The sequence below is a fragment of the Nesoenas mayeri genome (assembly GCF_963082525.1).
Source record: "Nesoenas mayeri genome assembly, chromosome: 11".
Classification (NCBI taxonomy): domain Eukaryota; kingdom Metazoa; phylum Chordata; class Aves; order Columbiformes; family Columbidae; genus Nesoenas; species Nesoenas mayeri.
The window spans coordinates 14,850,747-14,865,369 of NC_137563.1; positions in this window are offsets into that span (position 1 = coordinate 14,850,747).

The following is a 14,623-nucleotide window of genomic DNA, read 5'->3' on the forward strand; positions in this document are numbered from 1 at the left end:
TGCTTAACTTTGGTACCATGAGTGAATGCAAGAGATTATAGTCCAAAGTGGAACTATTATTACAGGATTTTGTTTTGTCTTTGAACACTCCTCTAGCCTAAATGATGAAATCACAGAGTAGCTAGAACACAACATATGTGATAGCAGACCCAGGCCAGGAAAGCAGATGTACTTAAGCTGGTGAAGCGAGATGTGTTTGTCATCACAAGAGTGGCTCAAAGGAAACTGTAAGGCAGTGAACTTCCAGCTCCCACACTGCTATTCTCTGACAGAGCCCAGCACGAGCTCTTCCTGCATCACAAAGCTGCTGAGGATGCGTGAGTGTAGAAATGCTGGTCTGCACACAGGCAAAGTGTGTCATAGAGTCATTCAATACAAGCCAATAATCTGCAAGGAAAAGACTAGGCAGAACTTCAGGGAAGGAAAACTGCAATGAAGAAGTTCAACCCTTTCTCCAAGAGGTGTTCCTCTTTGCCTATCCAGCTAACAAGTCTGTCAAAGTCTGTCAGCACATATGAAGAACACTCTGTCACACTGTATTTGGAAATATTTATGTACTTTGTTTTTCTGGCATGATTTTATGTGTATATTTAGCTTTATTTTTTAAAAAGGTATTTTCTAGGTAAGGTGTGAGCAAATTTTATTTATTTTATTTTATTCACTTGCTGACTGGCAAGAACGAGAGCTGAGGCAAACTTAAACCTTTAATGTCTTTTACTACCTAAATATTTAATAAAACTTTTCTCCTCTTTTTAAAAATTAATTTTCTTATCTAAATTGTTAAAGCTTTAAGCTTTTCAAACACATAGGTTTTAGGTAATAATTTAAAAGTAGTTAAAATGCCTGAAGAACCCCAGCCCAATTTTCAATCAGATTTGCACACTTAGCCTTGAAGGGCTCGTATACTCAGAGGCAGCTGAGTGCTTTTAATAATTCGGATCAAAAACGTTAAAAACTAGAAGTCTGGTGAACATTCATTTCCCTTATGAAAGTCACTACATGAAGTGTACTAAAGAGCTTAGATGGAAAGATGCAAAGCTCACATAATCTCTGGTGGTGGTATTAGTGCAAATGTACCATGGTGGTGTGTGATGAACAGAGCTGGACAGCAGGCTGGTACTGATGACACACTGATCTTTTACATTCTGACATTAATTCCTCCACCACAATGCTAGTGGAGGGTATGGGTAACAATTTCCCTGTAAACGAAGCTGGTCTTTCAGGATAGCTCAAGAATTTCAATTTGAATGACCCACGTCTTTAAGGAGACAAACTGCATTTATTATGATTGCAGGTAAGGTTCACAATGCAAAGAGTTTCACTATTTTCTCTTCATTAGTATTTTTTATCCATTACAAGGAAATGAGCTGAATAGATCGGGGAACTGGAATAGAAAGGAAACCTCATTACTTATTACACAATCCTGAACAATTTTTGTATGTTTTGCAAACTCCTAACATGCTCCTCTTGTATCCATGCCCATAATACTTATTGCACAGTAATATCTGGAGTTTATAATTTGTGAAATGCAAAACTTCTTGGATGTAACACTGTCCATTCCAAAATGTGTTTATCTTTTCAAGTTCAAATTTATCAGCTTGTAAACAGCCAATGCTTGCAGTTTATCACAAGTTCCCACCCTCAGGGTCCATTAAAGAATTAATAATTTAGTCCAAAACTCATTGAAAACACTGTATCTGTCTATGGACTTCAACTTCTTTAGGTTTTCCAAAAAGTTCTGCTTCTGTAGCTTTCCAGGCACCTGGAGAAGGGATATACACTTTTATCAAATATGTCAGTTTAAAACTGCCTTGACAGGGAATGTCATAAGCCTGGAAGTGGCCTGCATTTGGGAACTGCAAGAAGTAAGGTAATGTTGCAGCTTTTTAATTTCTTTAAAATCATCATTATTTTGGGCATGAGGAAATAAATTAGAAAGAGACTTATGTGGTCGTTTTTCTGAAGAACCAACATTATATGCTGCTCTGTAAATTTGTAAATACAGTTCTGAAAATGCATTCAATTCACTCTATAGCTTATATATTGACTGACTATAGCCATACACATGTCATTTTTACATTTAAAAGGCACCATTTTATCACATTTTCAGTATCACAGTATCATCACAGGAACTATCTAGACAGAATAATTACCTTCTTTCAAACCCATGATGGCTACTGCAAGGAGTATAAAAGTAGTATTATCTTGAGACTTTCTTGGAAATTTATATTTTAGCAAACGTTTTTTAAATCCACTATGAAGCTTGCAGTGCTAACCTCATTCTGTCTTCCAGAAGGGTATTTCCCTGGAAAATTGCATAATCTTAAATAGCAGATGAAAAAAGCAAGGCAAGTAAAAAAATCTTTGGAGGGATTCAGTTCTTATACTATTCTAATTAAAAATTTTGCAAGCAGCTTAAACAAAATGTATAGTGAGTCTCAACTGAGAGACCCACTTTGAAGAAGGAAGTTAATTTAAAGATGAGGAATAAGACTGGTAAAAGAGTTAGAGGGCACAAGACAGAATTTATACTGCAGTAGGGTTAAAAAATTGACCACAGGCTTGAGATAAAATTTGCTGAAGCCATTAATGCTGAAGACTCCCACTGAGTCTAGTGGAGTTTGGATCCATCTCAGTGTAAAACAAGGCAACCTCTTACACAAGAACTTCATTCTGAGTACATGCAATGCTTCAAACCATTGGAGCCATTTGAAACAAGGCAAAAGTTGGCCCATAATGTGTTCATGCAGCAGTTGCCATGGAGAACACAAAGGAGAAAGTATGCAGCTTCATCAGATTTACAGGATTGGTAGGCAGGAAAAAAACCCCCTCAATTGCATGTCTACTGCGGAGATCCTACAAATGACTACACATAGGCTTAATGTTTTCCACTGCCATCTTCCTATTTCACACGTGTCAGAGCTTCGGTGATGTCTTCTGCCCTTTGCTCACTGCTTCTCTTTCTGTCAGTCTTCCAAGCAGGGTTGATAGTCCTTATAGCACTCCTAAGAAGAGGTCTTATCAAGGAGGGATACATTTAGACTCGATTTCTACACTAAGGGACTGAAAGAAGGAAATGTGAAGAAAAGAGAGAACAGGAAAAAGCACACAAGGCAGTGACATTCTACTGAAACTCCAGGATCTGAATCCTGCAGATCTACAGAAATTTAAGTCAAGCTGAATATATACTACTGTGTGAAATAAAAGGGTGGATCCATGTGTTAGCTTCACTGAGACATCTGCACCTATCATACCTTCAGGAAAAGAACCTTTGAATATATGTTGAAAGAGACATTTAATAGTATATATATAAAAAAACCCCACAACAAACCACCACCACAGATATATCTAATAATGAGAAAAACTACAAAGACCATCAGTGTACTAGTCTGCATGATTATGCATTATTTTCAACTAATATAAAGCTCATACAATAATTATCAGATATAAAGAATAAAGTCACCACCTGCAGATACAGATTTTCATGATTAGGGAAATATAAATGAAGGTGGTGTTACAACATCGTTAATTTTATAGTTACTCCATGGCTCCTGGAAGCTTGGGGAGATTAATTATTTACAGAATAATTATATGAAGGTGTACACCCATGTATGGGACTTCTTGTTTTTGTCAAGACAGCTTGATATGAAGATATTTCCTCAGGCAGAAATGAATAAGAAGCCTACCCGTGCCTGCTGTTTTCCTATTGCTGTATTTACTGGCTTGAAAACCTAAATGCGTAAATGGAGCATGGGAAGCCAGCCAACAGTTACCACTGGAGGTCTGTGTATGCTGTTGGGTCACATTTGTTTTCTCCTTCTTACACCAGCAATGGGAACAGTTTGTGAAGACCCAGACTTCACACAAATGAAGAAAATACCATACCTTTTGGGACAGCAAACATAGAAGACTATGTTACAGAGATACATGACTAAGTACAAAAGGATTGAGAAGCAAATACCAAGAATAATCATATGCTTCAAATTCCAACATCCTTTTGTCTGAATCAACAACGCAAAATTGGGGATAATAAAAAAACCACCACAGTAACAGGCTGTGCTCCCTTCTTTGGATGCCTGTCAACCACGAAAAACATCTTACGGCTCCCCAGTTCCAGATTAGCCTGTCTGTACCTGTCCTGAGCAGAAGCAAAGGAGTCAATGCTTTCAAGTTCCCACTCATACATGGATGATGGAGTCTGCTGTGAAGTCTCTTTTGAGGACACAGAGGTAGAGCTGAAGGCAGGCTGTATTCATGGAGACACAGTGATGTGGCAGTCTCCAAAGTGCAGATATGCTATGCTGCAGTTACTTTCTTAATTCAGTAAACACCCCCCCCCACACACCTTTTTTTCCACTACAAGTGTTTCTTTCCTAAAGGACTGATGTATCAGCATCAGAGAAGCAACAATCATAATAAGTGTTTAAAGAGCTGTCTGGGTGTTGAACTCTGCACCTCACTGAAACAGCACATTGTGCACTGGGGGCACAATATGTGGACTTTGTTCTCCACAGGCCATTGCTATAGGACTGGGTTACTGATATTTTTTTTAATCTACTATGCTTCCTTTTTTAAAATCTCAAGTGCCTGCAGTAAAAAATGAGAAGAATCTGTTGCATGATTACTTCTTACTATGGAGAACTAGAAATTATGCATTTTATAGACATGGAATAATCTGCAGCAAAAGGTTATTTTCAGGTACTTAATTAAAAGACTCCAGTGCCTCTCTGCAGCAGTTGTTCAGTAAGCTGCAATTTTTGTGTAGCTGGAACGATGAAGCTATGGCTGAAATTAACAGATTTTCAGCATTACAAACAAGTTTGCTGGCTTCTTCCTTTTAGAGATAGCAAAGATAACTGTATTTAGGAATATCTGCTTGTGATTTTGCTTGTTTTTTAAACACAGACAATTCACATCAAGCGTGCTAAAAACACAACTGAGGATTTAAATGGCAGTATCAGAATGACAGGCTACAAGTCAGAGTGCTTAAGGCCATAAGGGTCACCCCACCACACCACTTTACATTCTGTATGTTACAGTCTGTGACAGTGAAAAAACAGAAAAATGAAATTATGGTTCAGGAGATAAGCATCCCAGAATATATCACTGAAAGAACGCCCCTACAACGTAACTCCCGCTCACAGCATCAAGCTGTCATTTGTTTCTTTTGGGTAATACTGAAACTGATTGGAACTGAGTGCAAGATGCACTCACAAGAATAAAATATTTGTAAACAACAGATTTTTATTTCATTATAGAGCAGTCAGACCTGGAACACTGGACAAATTCCAATCTGTGTAATTACATTCCATCTAGCTAAATTCTCTCTGCAGCATTAATTGGAAATGATGCTTTTCTTCATTTCCTCTCCTACATTATGGCGCCACCACAGAAGTATCTGCACTTGAATTAAGAGACTTTTTATAGTCGGCATAAAGGACAACTTGGGATGCAAGGACAGAACAGTGTTGTTACAAATGTAAAAAGTGATAGAAAACTTTCCAAGTGATCATTATAAGGACTGTTTAGACTCCTATCAGGTGAAGAAAAACAGGAAAAAGTATGCTTCTCTTAGTATGCCTGAAATCAGTTAAGTTTTCTCTCTGATTTTCTAAATATATCATCAACTAAACTCTGAAAACTGTATTCTTTCTCTTGTTGAGCGCTAGAGCAACTATTGTTAACCTTCCATACTGATACTGAAGAATTCACACTTTATTCTTACTGATCTCTTTATTGTGTGTGATGATGAATTATATTAAAGTTAAAAATTACACACAAAATCTAAAAACCTAACCAATCTCACTCTTAGTAAGTAACATACGACTTGCTAATGTTAATATTTAGGTAAAGCTAGCAATAAAATAATCTTACTTTGAATCTTCCCCTTTTCACTCCCCTCAATCTGAAATAGGTGGCCAGAGCACTGGTTTACTTCACAGAAGTTACACAAGGAGACTGAGGAGTGTTCTCGCTCACTAGTAATACAGATTTTCAATAACTTTTTTACATTAGTTGAAGAGAAACTATTGAAAAGCGAGGCATTCCCATTTCTTGGTGAGAGGTCACAGGAGTATATGCATATGCAATCCCTGACATTCTCCTAAAGCTCAGAAAGAAAAATTGCTAAATCAGTTGCTGTAACATAATGCGTATCTTTGTACACTTTACAGCACCCGGCAGTGTCAACTATAAACAATTTACTCATTTATTACAAAGCTGCCAACAATGAAGCAACAGATTTCCCACAAATCATAAAGCTGGATGTTTCAACTCTCTTACGCTATTGATATATGTGTGTGTCTATGTTTATATATATAAAAGAATATATGAATATATAAAAACTTGTCACCATTAAATAGTCATATAAACTGGAATATATGTAACTGAAATGTTAAACACAAGCACAGGAATTTTAAAAATGGTTTAAACTCCATGCTACAATGTAATGAAAAAGCAAATTGATGGAAGCTTTCTTCACTTAGCATTCATACCTCTTCATAAAATGGTAGGATACAGTTTCTTTAGTTATGTTAAAGAGCTGATTTATGAGAAGGTCTGGCATTTCATCTTGCAAGGGCACTTAAATCTTACAAAATGCTCACTGAGACTAAACAGACAATGCGAGTACAAGGACTTCTCTGTTTACAGGGTGAAAGGACTTGATCTGACTGCAGCTACTGCAAAATCTGCCATTAGTTACACTAATCAATGGAAGAAAGGAAAGGATCTTTAAACAAATATATAGAAAGAAATAGGAAAAATAAAATACAGTACACTTCAGCTTCAAATGGATTTGTTGCCCTTAAAACCACAAAATTCAAAGACTCAGCAAACGCAGAATAACTTGATGACATATTAAACAAAACAGAATCACAATATTTCCTTGATTGATTTATGACAGGCATTCCAATACATCCCAAATTCTCTGTAAACACATCAGAATAAAAATACTAAACAAAGAAACGATAAATACCACTCTCTATTTTGACTCAATATGGTTTCAAGCACCACAGGACAGTAACTCCTCACAAATATGGATTCATTCATACTCACAACGTCCCTGAAATGTTCTCCTACCTCAATCTCACCACTGCACTTCTGGGAATTTCACCATTTCATCAAAACACAATTCAAGGCAGCCAACCTGTGAATTAGTTTGTACTTAAAGTGCCTGCTATCCACCATTACCACTAAGGGGTCAGAAGCAGGCCAAATGATCACTCTTTTTTGCCAGCATTTAAGATGAAGCTGGCCTTAATCAAGATTAACAGGTCTCTTTGAAATGGTGGGAAAAGGCAGAAAACATTCCACAAGGATCTGTTCAGTGTTTTTGACCAGACAGGATGTGGTTAGGACACAGGAACCCAAGGAACAGCTTTTCAATAAGTGAATACAGGAGTCCCAATCTTACAGCACCGCTGAGCCAGATGGCAACTGCAAACAGAGTATCCAAGAACTTCAAGAGAAAATGAAAGTCCATTGCAGCTGGAAGCAGGTCTACAGAGAACTAGTGTGAAGGCCAAAGGGACAGTGAAAGGTATGGTTTTCATGAGGAGAAAAATGACCTTTGTTGCAGTAAATTATTCAGCACTTCAACCCAGCTTTGTTCTATTTCCTGTCTCCTCCAAAAACTTCAACTCTTTGGCATTCCTCCTGTATGTGGGGTGGCCTCCTACTTACCCTACTAAATTTAAAAAGCTGACATAAAGTAACTAACACAAAGTACCAGAAAATATATGCTGCACTTTTAAATGACAGAGAAGGGTATAAACTTCAAGCATAAATTATGCAGCATAGTGAACAAATCCAGATAAGTGCTGGCTTCATTAGGAACAATATTAGCATATTGCTACTTTAGACATAGCCACTGCCAGCACATTAAGAGTCCTCATGTCTGCTGTCACAGTCCTCTGCTTGGAATGGCTACATTTCACAACATGTAAAAACCACTACATCCAAAGAGAAGAGTACTACTGCTAGGGTGGAATTCTATAAGAGAAGAGAGAGCACTGATATGAGAGTTCCTTTGCTTTTAAATATCAAGTGGCCATTAGAGACCTTAATGGATATCAGCAGTCAGTCTTATTACAGAGACCTCTAAATCATTCTGAATTATCTTAAGAGTCTTGTAATGATTATGTAACCAAAACACCAACACTTTCACTTAAAGTCCCTGCTCCTCATATCTAACTCAAGATTCAGCTTTCCATAAGTTTCATGTTTTCTGTCTTATCTCTAATTTATCACTATCTAAAGAGCACGATGACAATTAATGCAATCCTACATTTATAATACAGCTTCATCGGAAAAATCAGCCAAAGTTAAAGTAGAAATGACAATTATTTAACATGTAATGACTATTTATGCCCTTAATCAGAAATGTAGTTCCAAGATAGTGGTTGGTGTAACAACGTTGACAATTAATAAAACTAAAAGGGATTATAATATCCAAGAGAGTTAACTCTGATTTCCAATGCCCAAGCCCACAGCTGTCGGCCACCCTGGCTAAGTGCTGCCCAGACGGCCACCTGTGTAGCACAGCTCAGATGCTGCAGATGCAGCTCACATGACTTGATGAGTACGATGGACTTGCTGTGGGGTATGTGGCACTTAGTAGTATCAGTATTTGGTATCAGAACTGCAAACCATGACCTACAAAGCTGCAAATGAAGATAAATTCATTTTAAAGGTTCTTCACTTAAAACAGAATTCGAGCAGCTAAGCTCTCCAAGACAGCACCCTGCTAACTGCAAATTAATCTGGAGATATGGATCCAAGGTCATCATGTTCTTTTCATGACCTGAACTCACCAAATAGTAAACATTATACAAAGCAGCACAGGCCACTGCTGTGATAAATTACCAGACTATTCTACTTTGATCAGCGTGGGGTCTCATATAATTATATCAAAGAGCTTAAACTTGTTTATCAGATTACATTTATATTAAACACAGCTTCTCAGCTATGCTGTCACTGAAACACTGTAGTGTCACACTTTTTTCCCCCAATTAATTAATCAATTCCCAAATGTTGTATTTTGAAGATAGAAAGGATAATTAAAGTTGCTGCTTGCATAGCATCTTAAGTTTCTGTATCATCTTCTCTCTGTGCTGGAGATCAAGCAGGATCCTCTCCCCCCATAGGTAGCAAGGCTGCAGAAAGGACCCATTCTTTCTCGACTCGCATAGCACTTGGTCACGAGGGCAGAAGGAGCATATTGGCAGTAGTGGTGACTGACTTCCGATGGCAGGGCCACCGCTGCCTGCGAGGGTGTGGAAGGCAGAGAGGACTTTGTATTTAGCTATAACAGCTTCTCTTACTCTAAATAAACTTACTTCAAACACTGGAAATTTGTTGTGGTGTTTAATGGAGATGCTATGGAATTTGGATATCGTATTTTAATAAGCAACTTTTCAAAGCATACCTGCGTCTAGGGATTTGATAGAAACCGTTTGATTCCGAATTTACAGTTCCCTTATTGCTGACTAATTATGTGTCATTAATAAGCCAATAAATCACTTTGATCCTGATCTGATTTAAACCGTGTAAATTGAAGTTCCTCCCCTGTGACGAGTAGCTATATACCATCAACTTCTGAGTAACACTCTTGATGGCCTCAGATTAATCATCAACAAAAAGAAGTCACTAGGAAGTGAAAATCCTCAAAATTAAGTATACTAGTAAGACTGGACTTTGGTTGATGAGTTTGGGAACTGAGCTTGAAAGATTGACCTCCATATTCTTACAGTTAAATTATTTAGTGGCCTTGAATGAAGTGAAAGGTTATTGTTTGTCCTAATCAGAATTTTGCCTAGCTTGTGTGCTACTAAACCCAGACAATTAGTTCAAACTTTTGTGTTAATGCTGTACTATGAAAACCATGTTTGCTAATTCTTGCCTGCAAATGGCAGTTGCACACTGTAGATGCTGCTGAAGCAGCAGAAGCCCTAGTAAAAGAACATCGAGGTTTCCTGTTCCAGCAAGGCTCCTTGCTGGATCCCAGATTCAGGAATTAAATACTAAGGGAGGAATTTTTAGATTTATTTTTAGATTAGAAAAAATAACCAACCAACCCCCTTGGCCCTCCTAACTTGTTACTTTCAGGACAACAGGTATCCTCACATCCATCCCTTCACCTGATGTCTGACAGCAGGCATAAAACTCTCACAACCACTTTTTCAAGGGCTGCCATTCACGAATGAACATGCATTTTATTTAAATCCCCTTTCCAATTATGATAAGTAGACAAAATGACAAAACTATGGCCTATCTAAAGTCCAAGCACAGTCCTAACAAGTACTTCTTTCAAAACCTGTCACTGAGTTCATTTACAAATCATATTGATTTGGAACAGATTTTTTTTGCCAAATTCTACTCCGTTTTTCAGTGAGCAGGTATGTTTTTGGAGAATCAAAACAACGGGTCTTTGAATCCAAAGCAGAATGCCAATACAAATCAGAAGGCAACATGCAGGTTTCTCCAAGTAATGAGCTGCAGATAGTGCCTGAACCGCTGGAGTTCAATGACAGAATTCAGGCAAAAGGGCCCACTCAAACTGAAAATGTATCCATGAAAATATGTTGGTGTGTTCACATTTTTAATGATTTGCTATGAATGTTATATAGAAGCAAGTTAATAAATTCACAAATGCTTCACAATTTCCAAAATTTGTTCCTGAGTTAAAATTGAGCAATTATTTCCATGTCATTCAGGTCTGTATATACTTATGTTTTATATGTGTGTATATATATATATGTATATATATATATATAGAGGTTGTATTTACAGCATTCCTATGCAATGAGTTGCAGTACTTCAAAGAGCATTTATTTACCATTCTCCAAATTCATAAAGCTACTTCAGATTATTTTTAATGAAAAAAATTACAGTTCAGATAAATTTTCACCATTACAGAATGAGTCCACCTACCTACCATTTAACATACAATTTGACACCCATAATGATATTTCAAATTGCCAAAGGAGAAGAGATATTCCTCACTGTTACTTTGGAAAGCAAGTATCTAATCTGAATTTCTGCCAGATAATACTAAAATTGGCTGTTTGTGAACAGCAGATAATTTTTAATTAGTCCTCAACATTAGATGAAGCTGAATTCTTCTTACACATTTCTAAATAGGTCTGCATTACAGCCTCAAAAACAAGAAGTGTGATCAGAAATCTGATACCAGCTCCTTAAAGAGCAGAACAAGCTACTTAATATTCTGGTGCTCCTGCAGTTTGATCTAATCCTCAATGAACTGTAGGAATGACAAAATATTAATTATGGACATATTTTGTTTCATTATTTATGCTTCATCCAAAAGGTAGTGTTTAAGAAACAAGCCCTTCATGCTTAATTCTCTGTCATCTTTTCGCTAATTACCACAGCTGGAGGGCTCTGCATTTAAACCAAGTCAGTTGTCTCCTAGTGTTTGCAGCCTCTCAAACGTGTTCTGCCTGTAAGCTGTACTTAAAGCAGGTATAAAGGTCACATTTGCATAAACTCACATTCCTAACATGGAAAAAAAAAAAAATTAATTACAATCTCTCATCTGGATTTAACATGATTATAAATGAAGTCTGCACGTCCTCTCAATGGAGGAATCTTTCTAACACCCTTCTCTGTGGAAGCGTCTATCTAGGGTGTCTTGTTTTGTACAGAATGGATGAGTCCATAGACACGTATTCAGGAGACACTGGTTCACCAGCTAGTGCAGCTACTCAGCAGTTGCAATGCAAGGCTGAGCTTCTCTGGGGAAAGCTCAGTACAGGGGATTGAATCATCAAGATACTTGGAATGTCCCTTGAAGGAGGCTCTGTCTACTGCTTCTAGAGCATGCTATGGAGACCAGATTCACAACACAGACCAGTAAAACACGCTCAGTCTGTTGCCGCGTTTACACTTTCCTCCAAGCATAGACTGCCTACACCTGGGCACAAGGACTCTGTGCACTGAACAAACTATCCATTAAGTGAATATAGCTATTGATTTAGACCATAAGGATAAGAAATCTGACTGGAAATGGATAGGAATATCCATATAGACACTGATGAAATGGATGTAGTCCTTTTCCTAGCAATTATCTTTAAGCTACTTATACAAAAATCTTCTCTTTCTTAAGAGCCAAAGTAACAGGCCATGATTTTAGAGATGAATGACAAAGCACACACAGTACAGCAAAATTCATCTCATAATATTAAATATTTTCTGTAGGGAACAAAAAAGCATCAAAGAAATGAACTAACAATACACCAGAAGCATGAGCAGCATCACATCATTTTAACACAACTGCCGTATTTCTTAATTGGTCATTAATTCCCGGTTTAAACATCAATGCTTTTGCTCCCCACTGCTGTAAAACATAATAAAAAAGGTTTTGTTTCTTTTCTTCCCTCTTATAAATATTCTCTCTAATTATGTATTTGCAGGGACATTTTGTGAAAAGGTCTGCTTCATTCACAGCTATCTGAAAAGGTAAATAAGTAATAAAGGTTTGATTTTTTTTTTTTTTTCCCCTTGGTCAAATTAAAGCAATCATTGCTGTAACTTTGAACAGTACCCTAGCTTCTTTACATCTACCTGCTTGCAAATAGTTGGCGGAGACCTGTCAAAATAATGTCCTTGTTTGACTGCAATAACTGTACATAATACAAGCGGCTATCCTGCCTCTGCATCACTTCCAAGGAAGTGGCAGAAAGAATTCTTGGCTAATGCTTGCAAGAACTTACTGGGTGTGATAGGCTATCCCAGAGCCCAAGACAAAGTTCACAATGTCTTTTCCCACAGTACAACAGGCAACAGATGTAAAACAAACAGAAAACCTCACACTACTTTTTCCAGAGAGCATCCAGCTGTGAAGACAGAGATGAAGATTAAAACAAAATGAATTCCTTCTAAACAATTAAGCATAAAGAAACCCCATGATATGGTCAGAACTGCTGAATGGCAGTTTTACAATATTGAAGTGTTTTGCAATTATTCCTGTGGAAGAGTACAAGCTAAATCATTACCTGATATTGATGCATACATGAGTATCATTTATAAATTTCCCCTGAAAAGCTAGGAGAATTCTACTGGTTGTTTATGAAACATACTCTGGAGCTTTAAACTTTACACTTCAACAGCAAAGAACAAATTTGTATATGTAAGTGTATATATTTATGCATGCATGTATATATATCTATAAAATAATACATAAACATACATACATTGGATATTAACTGCCCTATTTGTCTGTCTGCATTTAAATACATTTCTTTTGAAGCTTGTATCCAAGCCCCTCAAGCTGCTGCTCTCTGTCAGCAGCCAGCACAAACAGGCACACACAGAACATTTCAGCATGATGCCATAGATTTGCACTAGGGGAACACGAGAAAAGTGAAAAGTAGTATTTTCTTTTCCTAGTAAACATGTTATGAGTGTCTTCCAATATTCCATAAGCTTATACTAAAACTGAAATGCACCAAATAGCCTTCATCTGCCCTAGTTAAACATCTGCAACAATACTAATGGCATTAGTGTTATGTCTAGAGAAAAAATAACTACAATAAATTTATTCTAATTTAATCCTTTTGTTTATATTCCAATATTTCAATTTGAACAACGACTTTCTAAACTCTCTGCCTAGGTAAGGTGTATCATACAACCAACCAGACAAAGCACCTGGGGGAAAACCAGCAATTTCGTTGTTAGCATTACAGTGGTCCTACAGTTGATTCTCTTATCACCTACACATAGGCAAAACACGACATGTTTTTGCCCTGTTCTTCCTAATAGAAATATGCTGTATGCATACAAAGTCAGGCAAGTCTCCCTTTTGGAGTTACAGCTGTTCAGTGTTGCTTTGTGAATCTCTTGTATTTGCTTTGGAAACAACTCAAGCCTACCTGGCTTGGAAACTAATGGAAGCTTGAAGCATATACTGGGTTTTGCTCTGGATGGTTACCAGAGAGCCATGATTCACAACAACAAGAGACACAGTATTTAGTGGCTGTAAAAAGCACCTGTCACTGCTGAAGCATATGAGAAGATCCACATGTTCACAACAGCCACTATCTAGAAATGATACTATAGGTGTGATAGCTGTGTTCCACTCTGCTAGTTTAGTTGCACAATTTCATCTGTGGTTTAAAATTATCCAGTCCTTGAGTGTGAAACTTATGCAAACAAGGATTTTTAGTACCAAGAGTCTCAGCCTCTGAGCAGACTACATGAGCTATGCCACAGGATCATAATCTGCCTTGGTGAGATATTGAGAACTGTACTGATGCTCAGGATTGCAGAGCACAAACAGCTCCCCACAAGTCACCCTTGGAGGGTGGGGTTACGTGGCAATAAGGTTTGAAAGGGGGCGGGGGGAGGCAGAAAAAAATTGCTACATCACAAATAAAGTCTGGCATAAGAGTGGCTCTCACTCCAGGACTACCCTCATTAAATTGGGATATCTGGTCACCCTATTCATGTCACCTGTGCTTCCTCCCCCTTGATCCTTATAGAAGGTCTAACACTGGTTTATTTCTGCCTGAGTAGAAGCAGGAAGGGAAGCTGTGGAGACAGTTCCCTTCACTTTTAAGTCATAAGCACCCTACATGATTTAGCAACACTTTCACTTATGATA